Source organism: Pelodiscus sinensis, chromosome 22 (genome assembly GCF_049634645.1).
Source record: "Pelodiscus sinensis isolate JC-2024 chromosome 22, ASM4963464v1, whole genome shotgun sequence".
NCBI lineage: Eukaryota > Metazoa > Chordata > Testudines > Trionychidae > Pelodiscus > Pelodiscus sinensis.
In genome coordinates, this window is record NC_134732.1 from 5,487,781 (window position 1) to 5,509,622 (window position 21,842).

Genomic DNA, 21,842 nt, shown 5'->3' on the forward strand with positions numbered 1-21,842 from the left:
TTATGGATGTGTCTAGACTACAGGTTTTTTTTTTTTTTAAAGTGGCCTTTTTTCGAAAAATCTTCCCCTGCATCTAGACTGCTACTGCGTTATTTCGAAAGTAAACTGAAAGAACGCAGCAGTTTTTTCAGCCGCAGAAAACCTCGTTTTATGAGGAAGAACTCCTTTTTTCAAAAGTGCTCTTTCGAAAAAAGACGCTATGTAATGCAAACTGTACTTTTTTAAAAGAGGGCATCCGGACTGCCTGGGTGCTCTCTTTCAAAAAAGCGGCTTGCTTTTTCGAAAGTACTGGTTGTAGTCTAGACGATCTTTTTCGAAAGAAGGTTGCAGTCTAGACGTAGCCTATAAGAATAGAAATCAAGGTCTTGTTAACTGCTGGCTTCATTTCAAATACTTAGTATGAAAAGACTCGTTTTAAGTCTCAATCCCTTATCAGACAGTGAGTTTTCTCCATGGAGAATATATTATAGTAGCACGTAATTGGACCCTTTGTGCTAGGGTCTATACAAACACATAGCAAGTGATGCAGGAGAAAAGATATCCCCATTATACAGATAGGGAACTGAGGCACAAACTGATTAAATGACTTGCCAGCGGACACACAAGAAATAGAGCCAGAAATGGAACCTGGATTTCCTGACTCCGAGGCCAGTACAGACTCCAGACTCCTGACTCCAAACAGACCATCTTTCCTTTCGGTGATGAATCTTTTGCTCCATAACTAGACAGGATGCTTTATCATAAAAATTATCTTTATTACTCTTGATGGAGAGCATGTGTGTCGGGAAGGAGATTGGGAGAGATGAGAAAGTAAATGAGAAAAAGCAAAACAACAGAAACAGCCGAGAAACGTCAGGGCTAAAGCCATCAGATTCCTTGTTAAAGATGAAACTTCCTTCTGTCTGTCTCTAAGGGTATGTCTACACTACCCCGCTAGTTCGAACTAGCGGGGTAGTGTAGACATACCCTAAGGGCTCCAGGGAAATGTAATGTCTGAGAGAGATTTGTATTTCTTGAGAAAATTGAAAACAAAAGCTGATGTAAAGATGATTAAGGTGTGCACTTTGTAGCAACAACATCATCTGCTTTTAAAGCAGGGCACTAGAGACAGGAGGCCTGGACCACATTTCTGCCGCCATCAGTTATTTAAATGACTTTGGCTAGTCATTTTGGTCAACGTTTTCAGAAGTAGCCACTAACTTTTCCAATTCAAATGCAGACATGTAGGTTTCCAAAAAGAGCATCCCAAAATGAAGACATCTAAATATCAGTGGGCACTTCTGAATATTTTGGCCTTCATTTATCTGGGCCTCTCTTTCTAAGGCTTTACAATGAAGATACAGTAGAACCCCAGTTTTATAAACATACATCTTATGAACAACTTGAATGGGCCATCCTTCTGCTGCTGAATGGGGCTTCAGCCCATCAGCCAACATTCAAATGTCACTACAGGTTTGAAAAGATAGAAAATAGAGGCAGTTCTTTCAAACAAAGACCCATATAACTGAAATCAGAACCTGTCCACGTGTCCTTTACTTTCCCATTCCTTTCCCATGCCTGCCCAGTGTATCTGCATCATGGACTTTATTACATTACATTCACTAGAGGTACTGGGGCATCTGATAAGCTGAGTTACTGATCCCTTTGAGCCTCCTTTTGATCTTAGGCACTCTATCCCAGCACAAGAGTTGCAGCAAATATGAAGGATATTTCTGATATAAAACACTATTGGGGTACGTCTACACTACAACGTTAATTCGAACTAACTTAGTAAGTTTGAACTAGGCTTAATCCTCGTGGAATGAGGATTACCTAGTTCGAACTAAGCACTCCGTTAGTTCGAATTAAATTCGAACTAATGGAGCGCTAGTGTAGCGCCTATGAAAGTTAGTTCGAACTAACGGACGTTAGTTCGAACTAACTTTGTAGTATAGACATATCCTTGGAAACCAAACTAGCCAGATGCTATATGAGGGTCATGACATGCTTTTCAAAGGAGTGAGAAAGTGCATTTACAAAGCATTGTTGCAGCTCCCAGGACATTAGAGACTCAAGATGAGTTAGGCATAGGAGTGGGTTGAGGCCAGCTGCGGCAGCTGGCGCCCCAGGTGAAACGTGCGATCTGCAACCCCGCCTGCAGGGCCGTCAATGGACTGACATCATCATCGGGTGCCCCAAACACCCCGTGACATCATCATCTGGTGTCCCAGGCAGCGGCACCCTAGGTGGCAGCCGAATCTGCCTATAGTCACGGGCCATCCCTGATTAGGCAATCTCTTTTATCGGACCAGCTTCTGCTGGCGAGAGAGACAAGCTTTCAAACTCCACAGTTTCTTCCCAGACTTGAGCCAAGTTCTGTGTAGCTCAAAAGCTTGTCACTTTCGTAAACAGAACTTGCTCCAAAATAAAAGATATTGCCTCACCCACCTTGTCTTTCTGGGAAAGTGAACATCAGGCATGGAATTAGTTGGTAAACCTTGCCTAAGGCTACCCTGCCCTTTAATGCAGTTAATGAAACAAAAATATTCTCTTGCTTTCACATTGTAAAGGCACTGGACCCAACCACATCAGCCACTACATCAGGGGCTCATTTATCTGCACATCCACTAAAGTGATCTATGCCAGCAATGCCTCTCTGCCATGTATATTGGCCAAACTGGACAATCTCTAAGGGAAAGAATTTAATGGACACAAAACAGATATTCGAAAAAGCAACACACAAAAGCCGGTTGAAGAGTTGAAGAACACTTTAACCTGTCCAAACACTCATTAATGGATCTCAAAGTCACTGTGTTGTTTCAGGCCAATTCCACAAGCCAAATACAACAGGGAAGTGCTGGAACTTAACTTTATCTACAAGTTTGATTCCTATCACAGAGGTATGAATAAAGACATTGGCTGGCTAGCACACTACCTTCCATGCCCTAATGGCTTAACCAACTAAACAATGGGTACTTAGAGAAGACACAAATTGTTCCTATCAGCTTCTTGTAACTTGAACACTCTAATTCACTATTTTTCCCCCTTCCTCCCCTTCCCTTATTTATTCTTGGATCTGGACTTTTAATACTCCATTCATCGGAAGAAGTGGGTTGTGTGCATGAAAGCTCATGATACTATCTACATGTTTTGTTAGTCTTTAAGGTGCTGCTAGATTGTTCGTTGTTTTTGAAGTTTTTCCCATTACAAACTAACCCAGCTACCCCTCTGAAGATTGTAAAGGCAGTGACTAGTAATATTAAATAAGGCCAGGCCCGCCAAGGGGGAAGGGGGGCAAAGGGGGCAGTTGCCCAGGGCCCAGCAATACAATTTTCTTCATAAATTATTGTAGCAAACGGAGTTTGAGAAATTGAACAGGCTGATCACAGGGACTGATATCCCGAGATATGGTCTCAAAACCCTTTGATTTGAATCTTCATGGACTGGGTTATCAGCACACAACTGACAAGCATTGGCACAGTTGGGATAAGCTAAAAGGAACACTTTCTCAGTCTGAACAAGTGAGTTAGTTCAGCCCTGGGGTTACAGCTGGTTGGCAAAAGTATTTTATCTTACTATACAATAACATCATATGAAACCATAGGGTTAGGCTGTGAAGAATAGTTTATATCCAGTTGAAGATGTAGATAGGCTAGGTTCTTGGGCCCCATGGAAATAGGCTAAAACCAGAACATAGGTGGGCCTAGCTGGCATCAAGCTAGTATCCCATAAAAAAACTAAGAGATAAAAGTTGTCGGAATTTCTTGTGGGGTTGTTTGGTTTTGCACTGAAAATACAAATGGAAAAAAGACAGTTTTCCAAAAATAAAACCAACTGAATTAGTGATTTCTGTCTGACAAATACAAATTAGGTATTTGGATGTTTGATTTTTCTAATGAAAAGTTTAACTGAGTAAAAAGGGCATGTAAATTGGAAAAAAAAACCACCAAGCAAACAAAAACAAATTTTAGAGCAACTGCTCTTGATGCAGTGTAGTTACACCAACCCCACATAAGAAGGCTGAAATTCATCGATTTCCAACATCATAAAAGTTAGTAATGGGGACCTGTTTAACCTTCTCCCTCACAACACTGGATTGGTCCATACAGTATGTTTTGATCACTGGTGTAAAATATTTGCTCTTGCACTAAAGCCTGAAATACTTTTCCAGCTGAAATATTAATTGAAATTGCCTTGGAATCAATGTCTTGGTGTCAAGTCAATAGGATGTGTAAGTGGCACCTAATAGGATCAAACCTTGTTTATGTAGCAGTCTAAAGAAAAACCCTACATATGTTCCAGGGATACATTAACCCTTTGTTTTGCCACTGCCAAGGGGGAGGACCAAATATTTTGCATTTGATAAAAATTTTGGCTATTTACAGCAGCTGAAGATCTGATGGTAAAATTTTATTGTGATCCGTCTAATTTTGGAATTAAAAAAACAATTTCCTCCATCCCATCCCCCCACCACACACTTCCCCAGGCTGCTGACATTAAAGACGGCAGAAAGGCAAAATGCAATATATCGGTGAGAAATGGAACACAATGTCCAGTGACCAGAGAACAGCCAAAAATAATCTTACATTGAAGCGAACTGAGTAGGAAATGTGATAGACACACTGAGTCAGACCAAAGGTCCATTTAACCCAGTATCCTGTCTGCTGACAGCGGACAATACCAGATGCCTCAGACACTGAACAGAAGATGCAACCATCAAGTGATGCCCCTCCTATCATCCTTTTCCATCCTCTGACAGGGTATGTCTACAAAAGCCCCCTAGTTCGAACTAGGGATGCTAATGTAGGCATTTGAACTAGCAAATGAAGCCTGGGATTTAAATATCCCGGGCTTTATTTGCATCTTCCCGTCTGGGTGCCATTTTTAAATCCCCCTAGTCCGAACTAACTGCCCGCGGCTACACATGGCAGTCAAACGTTAACTCAAACGAAGTCCTTAGTTTGAGTTAAATGTTACACCTCATCCCACAAGGTGTAACAGTTAACTTGAACTAAGGACTCAGTTCGAGTTAACGTTTGACTGCCGTGTGTAGCCGTGGGCAGTTAGTTCGGACTAGGGGGATTTAAAAATGGCGCCCGGACGGGAACATGCAAATAAAGCCCGGGATATTTAAATCCCGGGCTTCATTTGCAAGTTCAAATGCCTATATTAGCCTCCCTAGTTCAAATTAGGGGGCTAGTGTAGACATACCCACAGAGGCTAGGGACACCATTCCTAATGGCCATTGATGGACCTAACCTCCATGAATTTATCTAGTTCATTTTTTATCCCTGTTAAAGTCCTGGTCTTCACAACATCCTCTGGTAAGGAGTTCCACCGGTTAATTTTTGTTCCTTCATCTCTCACTCCATTGATCAGCCTCCCAGATCTGTTCTTCACTGTCTAGCCAATCCTGGAAGATGCAAAGCACCTGATGATGTCACTGAACTTAGGCCCTGGTGAGGCTTCCTCTCTTTCAGGAAAGAGCCCATTATGCATTCTGGCTATCAGGAGGTTCTAAGGATCTAACTACAACATGCTCAGAAGAGAGAGCTTGTTTATTCTGCTCTTGAATGGGGAAGTTCATGTTTAAAGTTATGAGGCCCTGAATAGGTTTCTGGTTGGAAATAACATTTGAGACTCTCGTCTTTATTGCGTAAGTTTCTTTCCAATTAGTTATTTGTTTGCTTTTAAAATTGATCGTAAGGAATTTGCCATATTTTGTCTCAGGGTAAGACTCCATGATGTGTACTTTAGATCGCATTTGGTTAAATGCTCTCTCCTTTCTTCTCTTTATTCTCATCAACAGTGGAATATATTAATCAATGCCAGAAGCAAAGGAGCCGACACAAATTAACCAGCTGCAGGATAGAGCCTGTGCGTGTTCCCTAATGCACTGCACATCAGAGATGAGCTTCTTTCCCCTCCATGCAGGCCTGATAAATTCACTTTTATCATGACAGGCAGGACTTCAGTTGATTAAAAGCATACACAAATCACAACTTTCCCCTCTCCTTGCTAAAAGATTAATGTAAAGTGCCTTGACATTTATCTGCATGAAAAGCTACATCTAAAATCATCATTGTAAATTACTAGCTGGTATTTATCAAATACTGTCCTTTGAACAGCTGACATCTCCATTAAAAAGTCTGCCTTCGCTGGTATTCCACTCCGTGTTACAGTGTCAAGGATTCTCAGTCGGGCCCAGTGGATGCAATTGAAAAGAAACCTAATGCAAATTCTAGAAGGCTTCCGAAGTTTTAACACTCTCCATAGTTAACAGCTTCATTTCCTGCTTACTAATAGATACTGTCATGAGGTCAACAAAAGGAGTCCCTGAGATTTAGGGGCCATCTAGACTACATGGAAGATTCGAAAGAGGCTATCTCACTTTCGAAAACGGAGCTTTGGAAAGTGAAAGTAATCAAGATGCGGATTTTTTGCAACTCTCTCCCCTTTTTCGAAAAGCCGCGTAAACCTCAGTTTTTGAGGAAAAGTGGCTTTTTGAAAAAGGGCTTAGGGATTTGCCGGAAAAAAAATGCATTTTGATTACTTTCACTTTTGAAGCTCCACTTTTGAAAGTGAGATTGGAAGAAGATATGCAAATTCCCATGGAATTTGCATATCCACTTTCAAATCTTCCGTGTAGTCTAGATGAGCTCTTAGAGCCTCGGAGGCAGTGATCTCCAACCATTTTAGGCCAAAGATCACTTTTAAATGTCAGGGCAATTCAGGATCTATCCCGCCCATTCCCTAAGGCCCGCCCCTTTCCTGAGGCCCCACCCACTTAATTCCCCCCTCTCTCCATTACTTGCCTTTCCCCACACTCACTCACTTTCTCTGGGTTGGGACAAGGGGTGTGGCTCTGGGCCGGGAGTGAGGGATGTGGGAGCAGGAAGGGGGGGCTCCAAGCTGGAGCAGAGTGTTGGGGTGTAGGAGGGGGTGGAGAAGGGGATGCTGGCTCTGGGAGGGGGCTCCAGGCTGTGGCAGAGTTTGGGGATGCAGGTGGGGGCGTGGGGTGCTGAGTAAGCACCCAAGCCAAGGAGAAAACACCTGAATGCTTGTGGGAAACAGGGCTTTGCCTTTCCCCCTCAGTGCTCACTAGCATGCAGGACAGCCACCTCCCAGGCTGGAGGCCCAAAGGAAAAGCCTATGTGGGCAGGCACACCACAAGGCTAGGTGGAGTTTGCTTGACCACAAGCCCTGTAATGGGGTGGCCTGGGCAGTTGCCTAACACTATCTATGCTCCTAGCCAAGGCAGCACCGCCTCAGTGTGTACAGGCACCAGCTCCAATGCCCCAGGGTAGCTGGAAAGCCATTTTGTTATCTCCATCCACTCCCGCTCCGGAACTGCCTGCTGAATACACAGGGGCAGCTCATGCAAGGAGCCTCGCCTCTCTTCCTGAAGCGGTGGGGGCCATGCTCAGAGAGGGGCCTTCTGGCTGGACGGATCCACCACAGTAGCTGGACCAACTCTCCCATCGGATTCCAATGTCGCCCTCCCCCCCCACTCGGGTGTAAATCAGGAATAATGACACGAACACCACAGAGTTAGCTCCAATTTATCCCAGCATCACCGAGCTCAGAATCTGAAATTCAAAGGGCTAATTTCCCCATTTGCAAAACGGCGATTATAAATAAATAATATTTACCAGCTGCCAATGAGATGCTGTGAAGATTAATGTGTGTTTGTCCAGCACTTGGCAAGGTTACAGCCTAAATAACAATAATACAATTAAAAAAAATGAACACATATGAAAAGGACAAATCAAATTTCAGACCAGAAGGGGGATGGGGGGGATCAATGCCCACAAAACAGATATTAGACAGGATCACAAAGAAAAAACAGTTTCTTGCCATTTCAACCAGAAAGGACATTGTCTCAACGGCTTGATTACCTGCATCCTGCTTCAAAGGCCTTTTAAGAATATACTTGAAAGAGAATCCTCTGAACTGTCATTCATGCTCAAATTCGACACTTTACAATTAAATTTGAATAAAGACTCTAATTATCTGACCCATTACAAAGATAGCTTCCCCAATTATCACCTCTAATATCATTAGCTCACAGACATTTACCATCCCCCTTCTGTTCTGAAATTTGATTTGTCTTTTTCATACGTGTTCAATTGTATCCTTTGGTATATATGGTTATGACAATTTTCTTCCACTATTTGATCTGAGGAAGTGGGTCTGGCCCACAAAAACTCATCACCTAATAAACTATCTTGTTAATATTTAAAGTGCTACATAGTCCTGTTTTTTTCTTTCAGCTACACCAGACTAACACGGCTACATTTCTATCAATAATCTTGTGAGCATTCTTGTTGGCCCAAACACCATTTACTTCAAAGGGGTTTGGCCCAGAATGACTGACTGGCTTTTTAAAAAAAACGGGCTGGTGAACAGAAGTTGCTGAAGAGCAAATGGCTTCTTCCATGTTCCGCTCATGCAAAGCACAACACAGATGGCTTCTCTGGCACACTGCCTGCCAGACATGGGCTCCTTACCTGGTAGCAAAACCCTCTGCCAGTGCAGTGCTCAGCTGCTTGAACATATCTTTGTACAAGCGAGCAAGCAATTTAAAACCCCATGGAACTAAAAGCAAACTGCCTTTCCATTCCCATTTGCCAACCGACAGGAGCAAATCACTTTTGCTTGAAGGCCTATAATTATGGTTTCCCATGTACAGCTGGACTGCGTTAGGGCTAGACTATTATTAAGTCTGCAAGGCACCTGCGGAGCCAAGGACTGCAGACATTCATCACCAGCTAATACAACCGGATTTTGAGAAACCCTTTTTTTTATACACTGATGCCTCGGAAGTCTGATTAGGGGCTGTACTGGCCCAGGAGCAGCAAGGAGAAGAACATCCCATGCTCCTACCACGAGAACGGAGCTACACCACCATTGAAAAAGCAGCAATAAATTTAGGCTAGAAACGGACCATGCTCCCTTGGTGTGGCTGCATTCAATGAAAGAGATGAACCCCTGCATTATGCGCTGGTACATGGTGTTACAGCCATGTAGTTTTGAAATAGTCCACCACCCCAGGAATAAGCACCAAAATGTGGACTTCTCCAGAATAGCAGAGAGGGAAGGAGAAGGTGGTCCAGGCCCGGAAAAGGGGGAGGTGTGTGATGGGTCCGTGGGGACCCGTACTGGGTCCGGCAAAGAATGTGAGACCCATTCTGTAGGTGAGGTCCAGGTGATTGCAGATGTTTGTGAGAAAAACAATACAAGGGCATAGTGGCCGAGAGCAGCTTTGGGATTTGTATAGAAAGCCATGAGCAGCAGAAACAGGATGATTAAATTTGAGCGATCAGGGAGAGCAGACTTTAATCTCTTTGCATAATGCAACCAGATAGGCTAGACAACTGAGTTACTTAGATTTTGGGAGGGAAGAGACCAAATATGTGATGTTGCTACCTGAGGTACTTATCCAGGCCCTTTTAAAGGGGCCTCACAATCCTTAATGCATTTATCCTTCCAACATGCCTGTAAGGTGGGGTGGTGCCCAATTTAGCGACTAGGACTGAAACAGAGCGGTTAAGTAGCTTACTTAAGGTCACACAGGGCAGGGATCCCAAGTTTTCATAACCTTGGATCAAAATACCCCTCAACTCAGGAGGAATTCAGATCTAAATCTAGATTCCACCCTCACATTGGCTTCTCCCTTTCTTCTCTTAGGAGAAGGAAAAGGAATATGTGGGTAAAAATACTTGGAAACCCACATATTCCTGGCAGCTGAAAAGCTGAAAGAGATGGAGTTAAACAACAAATTAGGCAGCAATTTGCAATGCATGAGGGCTGACGCAATTACAGCAGCATATGCAAAGAGAGAGCAGGACTTACTGACCATTAGCCAAGGTACTCAGGGATACAACCCGATGCCCTTGGTGTGCCAAACCCACTGACCACCAGATGCTGGGACTGGATAACGGGGGATGGATCAATTGATGAGTGCTGGATTCTGTCCATTCTCTCTGTGGCACCTGGGACTGGCCCCTGTTAGAAGGGCGGATACAAGGCTCGATAGACCATTTGTCTGAACCAGTAAGACCAGTCTTATGTTTTGAAGATTATTGTCCCTGTTGGCTCGGCCCTGCGATAGTTCTTTCTCTGGATCGCTTCTGACTCCTTCAATGCACACCTTGAACTGTGTGTAAGTGAGCCCCGAAGAAGGGCAGAGAACCTTTTGCTGAAGGGTGAAGTTAAAAATAAATATTGAACAACTTCTTGGTATGCTGTGCACCCCCCTGCAGAGATGGTAAATAAAGTCAAGGGGGTCATCCTTTTGGGATCTTCACAGGATCAAGTCCTCTATAAACCAGGGAGCTGGAAGAAAACAGTTATATATAGCTAACATAATTTGCACTGTATCATTACAAGTTCTCTCTGGTACAGGTTGAACTTTTCTAGTCCAGAATTCTTGCACCCAGAAACAACCGTCATCCAGAATGATTTTAGTTAGCCAGATGTCCACTTTTCATGGGTGTGGCCAAGTTTCCCGTGGTCCCATAAAGTTTGTTTACCGCTACCAGTCCTGGCTCTCAGTGTTTTGTGCTGTTATATACCCTTAAATGCCCTCCGACAGCCCAGTAAGCAGTGGAAGTGTTCGTAATGCTGCTAGACAATATTGACCTTCTGTGTCGTTTCCAGCTCAGATGGACAGACACATGCTAGCTCCGGTCAGGTTAGCCCACTAAAAATAGCAGAGTAATGCTTAAATAGCTTAAATAGCCCTACTGCCAGAGTGCATACTTAGGGTATGTCTACACTAGCCCCCTAGTTCAAACTAAGGAGGCTAATGTAGGCATTCAAAGTTGCAAATGGAGCCTGGGATTTAAATATCCCAGGTTTCATTTGCATCTTCCCGGGCGCCACCATTTTTAAATGTCCCTTAGTCTGAACTCCGTGGCAGCAGCTACATGCGGCATGGAGTAGGTAGTTCGAATTAGGATCTCTAATTCATTTCATGAGGAATAATGGTAGTTTGAATTAGAGATCCTAATTTGAACTACCTACTCCGTGCCGCGTGTAGTCGCGGGCACAGAGTTCGGACTAAGGGACATTTAAAAATGGCGGCGCCCGGGAAGATGCAAATGAAGCCCGGAATATTTAAATCCCGGGCTTCATTTGCAACTTTGAATACCTACATTAGCCTCCCTAGTTCGAAGTAGGGGGCTAGTGTAGACATACCCTTAGGGTCTTGGATGGGATTATAGTTTCATGACTAGCTCATTGTATCATTCATGCAATTGCGGCTTCTCTGCGATGTTTAGCATGCTATGCTTGATAAAAGCTAACACTTGTGTGTCTACCTAAGCTGGAAATTACCTCTCCAGATCCAAAGCAGAAAGACTCTGAGTAATGGAAGTTGTGAAGAAACTTTCCCTCATGCATATTGTTCCACAATTATCCTTCTGCAAGGTTTCCTGCACTACTTTTTTAAGCATCTGGTATCACTCACTATAGGCATGTCTAGACTACATGCCTCTGCCGGCACAGGCATGTAGTCTAGACCTACCCTATCAGACATTAGACTAGATGGACTGAGCAGATATTGGTATACTATTCTACTGAATACCTTTTTCAACAGCCTGAAATTTTGAAACAAAATCAAATTTTATATTCCAAATTCAGAAGAGACGCTTACCCTGATTTGTCAAACTCTCTACCCAGAACATTTGATCTTAACCCCTTTTGATGCAGGATTGGTGGCCTTAATGTCCGAATAGGAGCAGAAATCAGAAACAGCTTTTGCTGGACATGTGAAATCTTCGATGTGGAGATCATTGCTCACCGCAAACTGTGCCAAAGCAGCAAGGACTTGAGTTTCATTTTGGGGAATGGTTAATTCAAGACTTGGTGGTGTTAAGCCAAGACCCGTGTGCTGCTGATGCAGTGTCTCTGCCACTAGAACTTTCCCACTGCATACGGGCTGTTGCATGAAAGAATCTTAGCTTTTCATGCAGCGCTATTGCTGCTCAAGAGAACTCTGTCCCTCTTCTCCAGACACAGTCTAGCAGGGCTGCTGTTCACCCACACGGTGCTGAAACCCTGGGAGAGAAGAGGTTCTTGTGGCGCTGAAGGGCAAAATGAAGCCAGCACAAAGGTGGTAAGTGATGGGTTAAGCGGTGCCAAGTAAGGACTCAATTAGCACCTTGCTCTAAGCAGTGTTCACTTTATGCAGGGCCAACATCCACCGTGGGCCCCAGGACAAGGTGTGTGTGTGGGGCGGGGGGGGGGGGGAGCATCTCCACACCCTGGAAGGGGCAGGGTCTCGGGTGGAAGGGGTGAAGCTGGGAGCAGCCATTCCTCAGCACTGCCCAGACCATGGCACTAGCTCCTCCCCTGAGCCTTCAGTGTGGTACTCCAACAGTAATTCAAAATGGTCCGGGGAAACTGCCCTTGTTGACAGGTCTAGTACTAGTCAAAGAAACTATGTGTGTTTCCATTAATGAATCCCTGAATTCACGTCTACACTGCAGGCTTCTTGCACCAGAACTGTTTTGTGCAAGAGTTCTTTGCAAAAGGTCTTCCACAAGAGCGTGTCCACACCGCCATGTGTTTTTGCACAAGAGCGTTCATGGCAGCGTGGACGCTCTCTTGTGCAAGAAAGCTCTGATGGCCATTTTAGCCATAGACAGGGCCGGATTAGAAGAGGGGGTCTAGCTGGGCAGCTGCCCGGTGTGCCAACCTATGGGGGGCACCAGATTGAAGTGGTAAAGGGTGCCGCATCAGCCACCCCCCATTAATTGCTGCCCGGGGGCGGGGCCGTGCATGTGCCACGAGCCTGGGGGTGTGGTGTCCCGTACACGTCAATCAGGTGCCGCGCACCCGCTGCCTGGGGCGCAAGAATGGCTTGGGCCGGCCCTAGCCATAGGGGTTTCTTGCGCAAGAAAATCATGTTGCCTGTCTACACTGCCTTCTTGTGGAAGAGCTCTTGTGCAAGAGGGCTTATTCCTCGTGGGGAGAGGAATAACTCTTCCAGAAGAAGCCCTGTTTTCCAACACTACTGTAAATTTTCTTGAGCAAAAACGCGCGTGCAGTGTAGACACCCAGCAAGTTTTTGTGCAAAAAGCCTGCAGTGTAGACGTAGCCAGAGAATATCTGGACTTATTTACCATCCTGGAAGAAACCTCTTACCACTCAGCAGCAGAAGTTAAAACCTACAGATGGAGGAAAGCAAGCTATGAGTGCCAAACCCACTTAGGGGATTTGAATGTCCTCCTCCCAGCCAAATCCCATTTATTTTAATGGGAACTGGGTGCCATTCCTTCACTGGCTTTGAAAAATCTCAGCCTAAGCTGTCACTAAGAATTATCCATCTGGGAACAAAAGAGGGCTTTTTTAGATGATGAAGCTTTCTACAGACATTCTGAGCAGCTGTAAACGATGTGAAGAGACTCCTGCAGAACATTTGGAAAAGATCAGCTGTATCTATTGTAAGACTTTATAATAGCAGATCACAAATTGAATATGAATGCTCAATATGATTATATTGCAAAAAAAGGTAATATTCTGAGTGTTGTAACAGGACTGTCATACGTAAGATATGAAAGGCAACTGTCCCACTTTGCTCGGCACTGTTGATGCTTCAGCAGAAGTATCATGTCCACTCCTGGGTGATGAACTTTAGGAAAGATGTAGATAAAATAAAGAGAGTCCAGAGAAGCGCAACAAAAAATGACACAACCTGACCTGAGGAAAATTTTTTAAAAAAATCAGGGATGGCCTACGTATACTTGTTCTTGCCTCAGCACAGGAGGTTGGACATGATGATCCGCATGGTGCCTTCCAGCCCAGCAGGTCTCTGATTCTCTGATTACTTTTATTTTTAATCATGGAAAAGGACGTACAGAAAGGAAAAAGATTGAAATGGGTTAGCAAACCCATCTGCAAGACCCAGGTTCCAACTGCAAATTGGGATCAAAAGTAGAAATTGAAAATTGTTTTGGTTCAACATTCGGAGAAATTTCAGAGGGGTAGTCACACTAGTCTGCATCTACAAAACAATGAGGAGTCCCGAGGCACCTTAAAGACCGAGGCCTGGTCTTCATTACATCAGAAGGTTGAAGTAAGATATGCAACTCCAGCTATGAAAATTATGTAGTTGGAGTCAATGTATGTTACATTCAATTTCCATACTGTACACACAGCGGGAGGCTGAAAGGAGCAAACACTCCTATCATGTTCCCTTGCTCTTCATGAGGAGCGGGAGTACCAGTACTGAAGGTGGTGCTCTTTGAGTTTGATCTATGACACCCGCTAAATTGAACCCTGGAAGATTGACCACGGCAGCGTTGATCTTCCGTGTAGTGTAGACGTGCCTGAACAGATTTATTTGGGCATCAGCTTTCATGAGTAAAAATCGCTTCAGTTCTGAAAAACGTTGCTTGACATTTCATTTAAAAGAAAACATTGTGCCATTCCCAATACTGAGATCTTCCATTTTGGAGAAGCAACTGATTTTTTTCCATAGTGGTATGTGGTCTCCTGGAAGTTATAGTCAAGAAGCATGTGGATAAATTGGTTTAGAGAGGAGCTGTAAAAGTGACTGGAGAAATAGAAAGAATGCCTGATAATGATAGACCTTCAAGGAGCTCAATCTGTTTATCTTAACAAAAAGAAATGCCCAAGGGAGACTTGATTACAATCTGCTTGTACCCACATGAAGAACAAATATTTAATAATAGACTCTTCAATCTACGAGAGAAAGGTCTAACATGACTGGAAGTTGAAACTAGACACATTCAGACTGGAAATAGGACATACTTTTTAAACAATGAGAGTAATTAGCCCTTGGAACAATTTTCCAAGGGTCATGGAGAATTCTCCACCATCAGGGCGGCCAACAGAATTGCTGAGCCGCTGGGAAGGTGTAGGGGGTAGCTCTACATTCCCAGAAGGGCCTGGGCCTCAGCCAGAAGGGGCAAGGCCAGGACAGCCAGCCCTCAGTGCTCCCCGGAGCGTGCCTCCCAGGTCTCTGGTGTCAATTTAAAGGGCTTGGGGCTCCAGCCACCACCACTGCAGCTCTTTTATCTTTGATGATGCACCAAGCAACTCTGCCAAAGGGAAATCCACATTGCATTATGGGAAAGGTAGCCCTCCAGGAAGCCAAGCCGTTAGGAAGGAATAGGAATTCTGAACCAATTCTGAACACAACATTTTGGTGTCAATTCAATAAAATAAAAAAATATTTGGATTTGAGTTGAAATTAAATAGTTCATTCTGATTTTCCTGGTAGAAGAATGAATTTTTTTCAGCAAAAAATGGGAACATTTTGATTTTTCAGAAACTGTATTTTCCATCAGAAAAATCCTGTCAAGAAACACAAAAATACAAACAACATAGTTTGTCATGGGAGTTGAAAACCTCAAAATGGCCGCTGGTCTGTGCTCAGAAGGAAGCAACGGTCATAGGAACAGAGGCTACTGTTGGTCAGGATGCAACCAGTGTTATGCAGAAAGCCCAAGACTGGGTAATTAGGAATTGTTATAGGCCAGTATCGAAAGGCATTAACACAAGATGGTAAGAAAAGTTTGTGTAGTGCCTCACATTGGATGTAATTCCAGTGACATCAATCAACGTGTCCAAGTAAGGGATATCAGCATGATGCAGTCAATAGGCCTTAGGACGGAGAGTCAATGTGGGTTCTGTGTCCAACTGTGATGCTCATTCAACTCTGTGGATATGTCTAGACTGCATCCCTCTGTCGGCAGAGGGATGCAGATTAGGCAGGTTGACATTGCAAACGAGGCAGGGATTTAAATAAACCACGTCTAATTTACATAAAAATGGCTGTTGCATTTTGCCAACTCGGCACTTTGTCGGCAAAAAACGGCAGTCTAGAGGGGGATCTGTTAAGAAAGAAAGCCTTTTTTGACAGATCCCTTATGCCTCCTGCAAGGAGGTTTACAGGATCTGTCAAAAAAGGCTTTTTTTCTCGACAGATCCCACCCTAGACTGCCGCTTTTTGCCGACAAAGTGCTGAGTTGGCAAAATGCAGAAGCCATTTTTATGCAAATTAGGCACGGGTTATTTAAATTCCTGCCTCGTTTGCAATGTCGACCTGCCTAATCTGCATCCCTCTACTGACAGAGGAATGCAGTCTAGACAAACCCTGTAGAACAAATTCCACTGAGTTCAGTAGGGTCAGGATTTTACTCTACATGTTATTTTTCCTTTTTGCTCATTTTGTCAAAGCCTCTCAGAAACTTGAAACGTGAAATCATGTAATTACTACTAATTAGCGGCCCAATGTGTGATAGCCAAATTTCAGAGAGGGAGAGACCTCTCAATATTAGTGTCTTGTAGAGACAGAACATGAGAACTCTTGTAAGTAGAAAAATGACAAATTGGAGGATTGGGCCACAAGAAATCTGATGAGGTTTAACAAGGACAAGTGCAGAGTCCTGCACTTGGGACAGAAGAATCCCAAGCATTGTTACAGGCTGGGGACCAACTAGATAAGCAGCAGTTCTGCAGAAAAGGACCTGGGGATTACAGTGGATGAGAAGCTGGATATGAGTCAACAGTGTGCCCTTGTAGCCAAGAAGGCTAATGGCATATTAGGTTGCATTAGGAGGAGCATTGCCAGCAGATCCAGAGATGTGATTATTCCCCTTTATTCGGATCTGGTGAGGCCACATCTGGAGTATTGTGTCCAGTTCTGGGCCCCCCACTACAAAAAGGATGTGGACGCATTGGAGAGGGTCCAGCAGAGGGAAACCAAAATGATTAGGGGGCTGGAGCACATGACCTACGAGGAGAGGCGGAGGGATTTGGGTCTATTTAGTTTGCAGAAGAGAAGAGTGAGGAGAGATTTGATAGCAGCCTTCAACTTCCTGAAGGGAGGTTCCAAAGAGGATGGAGAGAGGCTGTTCTCAGTACTGACGGATGGCAGAACAAGGAACAATGGTCTCAAGTTGTGGTGGGAGAGGTCCAGGTTGGATATTAGGAAAAACTATTTCACTAGGAGGGTGGTGAAGCACTGGAATGGGTTTCCTAGGGAAGTAGTTGAGTCTCCATCCCTAGAGATTTTTAAGTCTCGGCTTGACAAAGCCCTGGCTGGGTTGATTTAGTTGGGATTGGTCCTGCTTAGGACAGGGGGCTGGACTTGATGACCTTCTGAGGTCTCTTCCAGCTCTATGGTTCTTTGAGTCTATGATTCTACGACTGTTAAATCTGGATCAAAATGATCATATAACTATTGGTTGCCATTTTTGAAATTTGAATAAAATGAGGCTAGATGATGCTAAGAGGCTGATCCAACACAAATTAATCTTTCCAAGGTAAAATATAAAGGTAATGAATAACATATGTTAAGTCTTATATGGAAAGTCCATGTATAATAAAATAAAAAACTTTACAAACAAGCAGAGAATGATTTGCCTGCATGTTCATTTCTATTTACATCTCACGCACGCAGTATTTTATCAAAATTTCAGGTTCAAACTCAGCCTTTATGTTTGGTTGCCAGCACTTCTAATTGTGACCACCAAAGCTACCTTTCAATGCCGTATAAATTATCCAGTCACTTATACGGACTGCTGATGGGCCCCTCTTGCTTTTGTGCTTCCAGATAAAAGCACTTTTGCCATGACATCATTCAATAGTTCCACCGAGTTAACAAAACAAGACCCATTTTTCCACTCCGTAAAGATTTTTTGGCACCACTTCAAGGGACTTCAATACAACAAGCAGAAAGAACACAGATTCTTGAGAGGCTTATACCACTTAAATGAAAACATGTCTGGAGAAATGAAATAGGGATTCATTTTTCTTTGCCTCTCTCTTAACGGGAAAGCAGCTTAATCTCCAGCTATGGCACCTACATCAGAAGCATCACAACTTTCTGGACACAAGCAATATTGATATCAGTGTTAGCTGTCATCCTCCATATTGGAGTTTCTCTTTTTAGACTCCTTTTTATATCTTAGTTGAGGGCCTGAATGAATTCCAACCATCAGCGCACTCTCCCCTCTCCCAGCGGCTAATCCAAACTCTATGCTTCATTTAATAAATGCTGGCCCTGATTCACCACTCTCTTACTCTACAGTTTCAGCAGCCCCACTGATTTCAGTGGTGAATCAGGCAAATATTTGAGAGAGTTTGTACCGTGCATCTGTGTGTGTGTGTCCATCTCTGAGTCTATTTGTTCAAGAAATCCTCCTAAAAAGTAAGAACTAGGAGCACCAAATGGGGCATGTAGCTTCCTCTTATCATAATTGAGAGCATGGTCAGGATTTGGCTGTGCCAGGACAATGGGACGTGTGTGGAATGTGATTGTTTCTCATCAAACAGAAAGGGAGAGATGTGATAACAGGGGCAGTTATACTCCAGAATGACCTAAGGGGGCAGCGAGCACCCCAGCCTCAGAGAGCAGCACGGCCTGAGCCTGTCCCGGGGAGCAACCGACAGCCAGGTAGCACAGCCCCTGCCACCTTGGGTCTTGCGCAGGGAACAGCTGGAGGGCAGGTCTCATGAAAACATCTCATGAAAACATCATGTTTTCTTTCTGCAAATTTGTGATTTTTCTTTTGCTACTTATCCAGGTCAACGTGCAATATACTGAAGCTCTGTTTAAAAAAATGACTAGAAAGGGCAGTCCAGCAATCCTTCACTCACACAGAGTAAACCTCATGCTTGAAAAAGGGCCAGAACAATTGCTAGGTACCACTTAAATCCCACCTAATCCCTATATTTAAGTAGTGCCAAGAACTTTGGCTAGACCTCTGCACAGGGGTGAATTTCCCCGTTGCTGTCCTGCCCTGTGCCTTGGCACTCAAATGACAGTTTTGACAATGACTTTAAATGAGCAGAATTGTGGGTTTTCAATGAAGACAATATGCTAACTCTGCACCTTGCATAAGTCAGTGGAGTTCCCTACAACTCATTCATTTCCACCCACTGAGAATCCAGCCTTTACACCAGAGGCCAAACCAGAGTCTGTTCTGGGCCTCTCAGGCTGTGTCTAGACTACATGCCTCTGTCAGCAGAGGCATGTAGATTAGACACATAGGCAAAGTCAAATGAAGCCGCGATTTAAATGATCGCGGCTTCATTTAAATTTACATGGCTGCCGCGCTGAGCCAATAAACAGCTGATCAGCTGTTTGTCCGCTCAGCGCGCTAGTCTGGACGCTCCCCTGCCGACATCAAAGCCCTTTGTCGGCAGCCCTGTTATTCCTCGTGGGATGAGGTTTACTGGGGCTGCAGACAAAGGGCTTTGATGTCGACAGGGGAGCATCCAGACTAGCGCGCTGAGAGGACAAACAGCTGATCAGCTGTTTGTCGGCTCAGCGCGGCAGCCATGTAAATTTAAATGAAGCCGCGATCATTTAAATTGCAGCTTCATTTGACTTTTCCAAACAAACAAATCTACATGGCTCCATCGATGGAGTCATGTAGTTTAGACGAACCCTCACTGACAAACTGGGCAAATCACTTCATGCTTATTTGCCTCTATTTTCCCATTTGCAAAATGGGGATAATGAGGGAAACTCACTGGTAAGATCGATAAGTGCTAGATATATATTAGCAGGTTTCCTAGTCCATCTCCTTGCCAATACAGAATTTCTCTTGAAGGACATTTTCTAGTCTATATTTTCTTTTGTTCATTTCATCTCATTAATACTAGCTATATAACCTGATATAATTTTCACTACCCTTATTGTTTACGTCATTCAAATATCTACAGACTGCTCTCATGTCTCATTACCACACATGGCCATATGTACTTACCTCTTTTCATTACCCGTCGCTCCTCCAAACTCAATCTCTTCCCCCTGATGCTCACTCTTATTCTTCTCAGACGTCCATTAGTCAATATCTTTTTGGCAGAGACGTGCTCAGAGTAGGACAGGAAATTCTGGGTGCGGTCACAGAGAGAAGCCATCAAGTCAATGATAATAAATGTTGAGAAGAAAAATCTGAAAGCACTTCCTGATAAGACATGCTAACTTCTCACCCATAAATTAATGAGCCCATAGTTCACATTCTATTTACACACTATTTCAGATTACTCAGTGGCTTCAGTCCAAGCTCACAACAAAACTCTTACTAAGGAAACCCTACTTCCATTGTGATAACATTTGTGGTTATAACTAAATACTCCCTGAGACCCCACACATACACCAAAGCTCTTGTCCCCTTAGTAGAATTTCTGAGCTGGGTCACATTTTCCAAAAACTGCCTTTACCACAGAGCATATAAAGTAGCCAAATAACCTCAGTCAGAAGGCTGTTGACTGGCTCTGTAATTTGTGTGGCGTTTTATAGGCTTTCAAAACATCGGAAGAACTTATGTGTGGTCTCTACCCAATATGATGGTGGGGGAGCAGCCATTTAAGAGAGATCTTTGGACTTTTAAATAAATTGCCCCATGGATCCCAGGATGGGAGCCCATATGGATGCACTTACATCCCAAGAAGTTCCACCAACGTGACTCTCCTTAGAGGAAGGAGATCTATTTACTAACTATTTTTACTATTTACTTATATGGCAGCAAGCTCCTGACTCAACTGGACTTAATTGGGCATATCCTCTTTCCCAAAGATAGGTAAGAACAGTCTCCCTCTCCTCTTCTCCTTCCCCTTCACATTCATTCACCTACTCCTCTCCCCCAGCTCTGATAGTATTTACCTTGGGGATGACTAAATGACATGGTCCAATAGAGAACCTAACCCCTCGATCCCGCTGAGCACAGTTAGGGCTGCTAGCGATCCAGGTGCAACTTCTATGATGGACTCAGCACCCCTTTTTGAAAAACAAACAAAACCCTAGCTGGACAGTGAGGCAATATCCTTGTGACACTGGGACTGCAAGACAACTAACTTCCTCATCTCATTAAACTGACTGTACTGTGTATCAAATACCCAGCAGCTAATGGTTCAACACACAGTCTCTGATAACTGTAAGAGCTTGCCCCGATCATGAAATGTAGGGCTGGGGGGAAAGGGGGGGGCCGCCATTGAAGGGGTCGCCTAGTCCATCCCCCTTCACAGAGTCAGGGTTAAGTACACTCATGTCATCACTGACAGGTGTTAGGCTGGCCTGTTCTCAAAACCCCTTAGTGACAGGATTACCGCAGCCTCCTTTGGTGACTCCTTCTGGTGCTTAATTGTCCATACAGGGGTATGACAGTGCACATTCTGCCTGACCATGGCTTCTGGCTCCCATGGCTGGCTCAGTTATAAAAGAAGAAATGGTTGCTTAGGGCAGCAAATATTAACAATAACAAAATATTTAGAAGTGAATGTTAATTGTGTGATTGATTCCAGGCTCCGAGGGAGTCTCATTTTCTAGTGTGATTAAAGCAGCAAAACCCAAGAGCCAAGGCCCTATGATTAGTCCCATGAAGATTAAATTAAATGGATCAGTTTTGGATCTGATTTACAGTGATATAAGGAGAGGGCCAGCTCCCCAGTACTCACTTGATATATAGTGACACAGCTCTACTGCAGTCAATAGGGCTGTACCAATCCACATGAGCTGAAGATCTATGCTGGGCAGCAAATTCATTGCCTTCACTGAGGTGGCGCAGTAAATAATTCCTTTTCTTCACATTTTTCCAGGAATGCCAAACCATAACTTGTTGCTTCAATTTGTTGGGTTTCTGACCTAACAGGGGAACGAAACAAGGTAAGTCACTGTCCCACTAACTTATCTTCTCACTTACATCCCCATAATGGTGATCATTGAAAAGCAGAACAGGTATCCAGTCCTGCTGTGAGTTTACTCCAGCCCATGTCAATGATAAAGCCCCCAAGGGATGATTTTCAGAGACTCTGAGCTTCTCACAACTCCCCGTGATTTCATGATTTGAGTTGGAATTGCCGGTGCTCAACATTTCTGA

General features: G+C 43.9%; 1 long non-coding RNA gene across 1 annotated transcript in view; it reads right to left on the minus strand.

The window, feature by feature from the left end:
- LOC142819366 (uncharacterized) overlaps positions 1–21,603 on the minus strand; it is a 38,891-nt gene extending 17,288 nt beyond the window's left edge. Inside the window, exons 1-2 of the long non-coding RNA XR_012897243.1 lie at positions 21,421–21,603; positions 19,731–19,857 (exon numbers count right to left, since the gene is read on the minus strand). This is a non-coding gene — a long non-coding RNA (uncharacterized LOC142819366). The remainder of the gene's footprint in view (positions 1–19,730; positions 19,858–21,420) is intronic.
- Between the last annotated feature and the right edge of the window lie 239 nt (positions 21,604–21,842).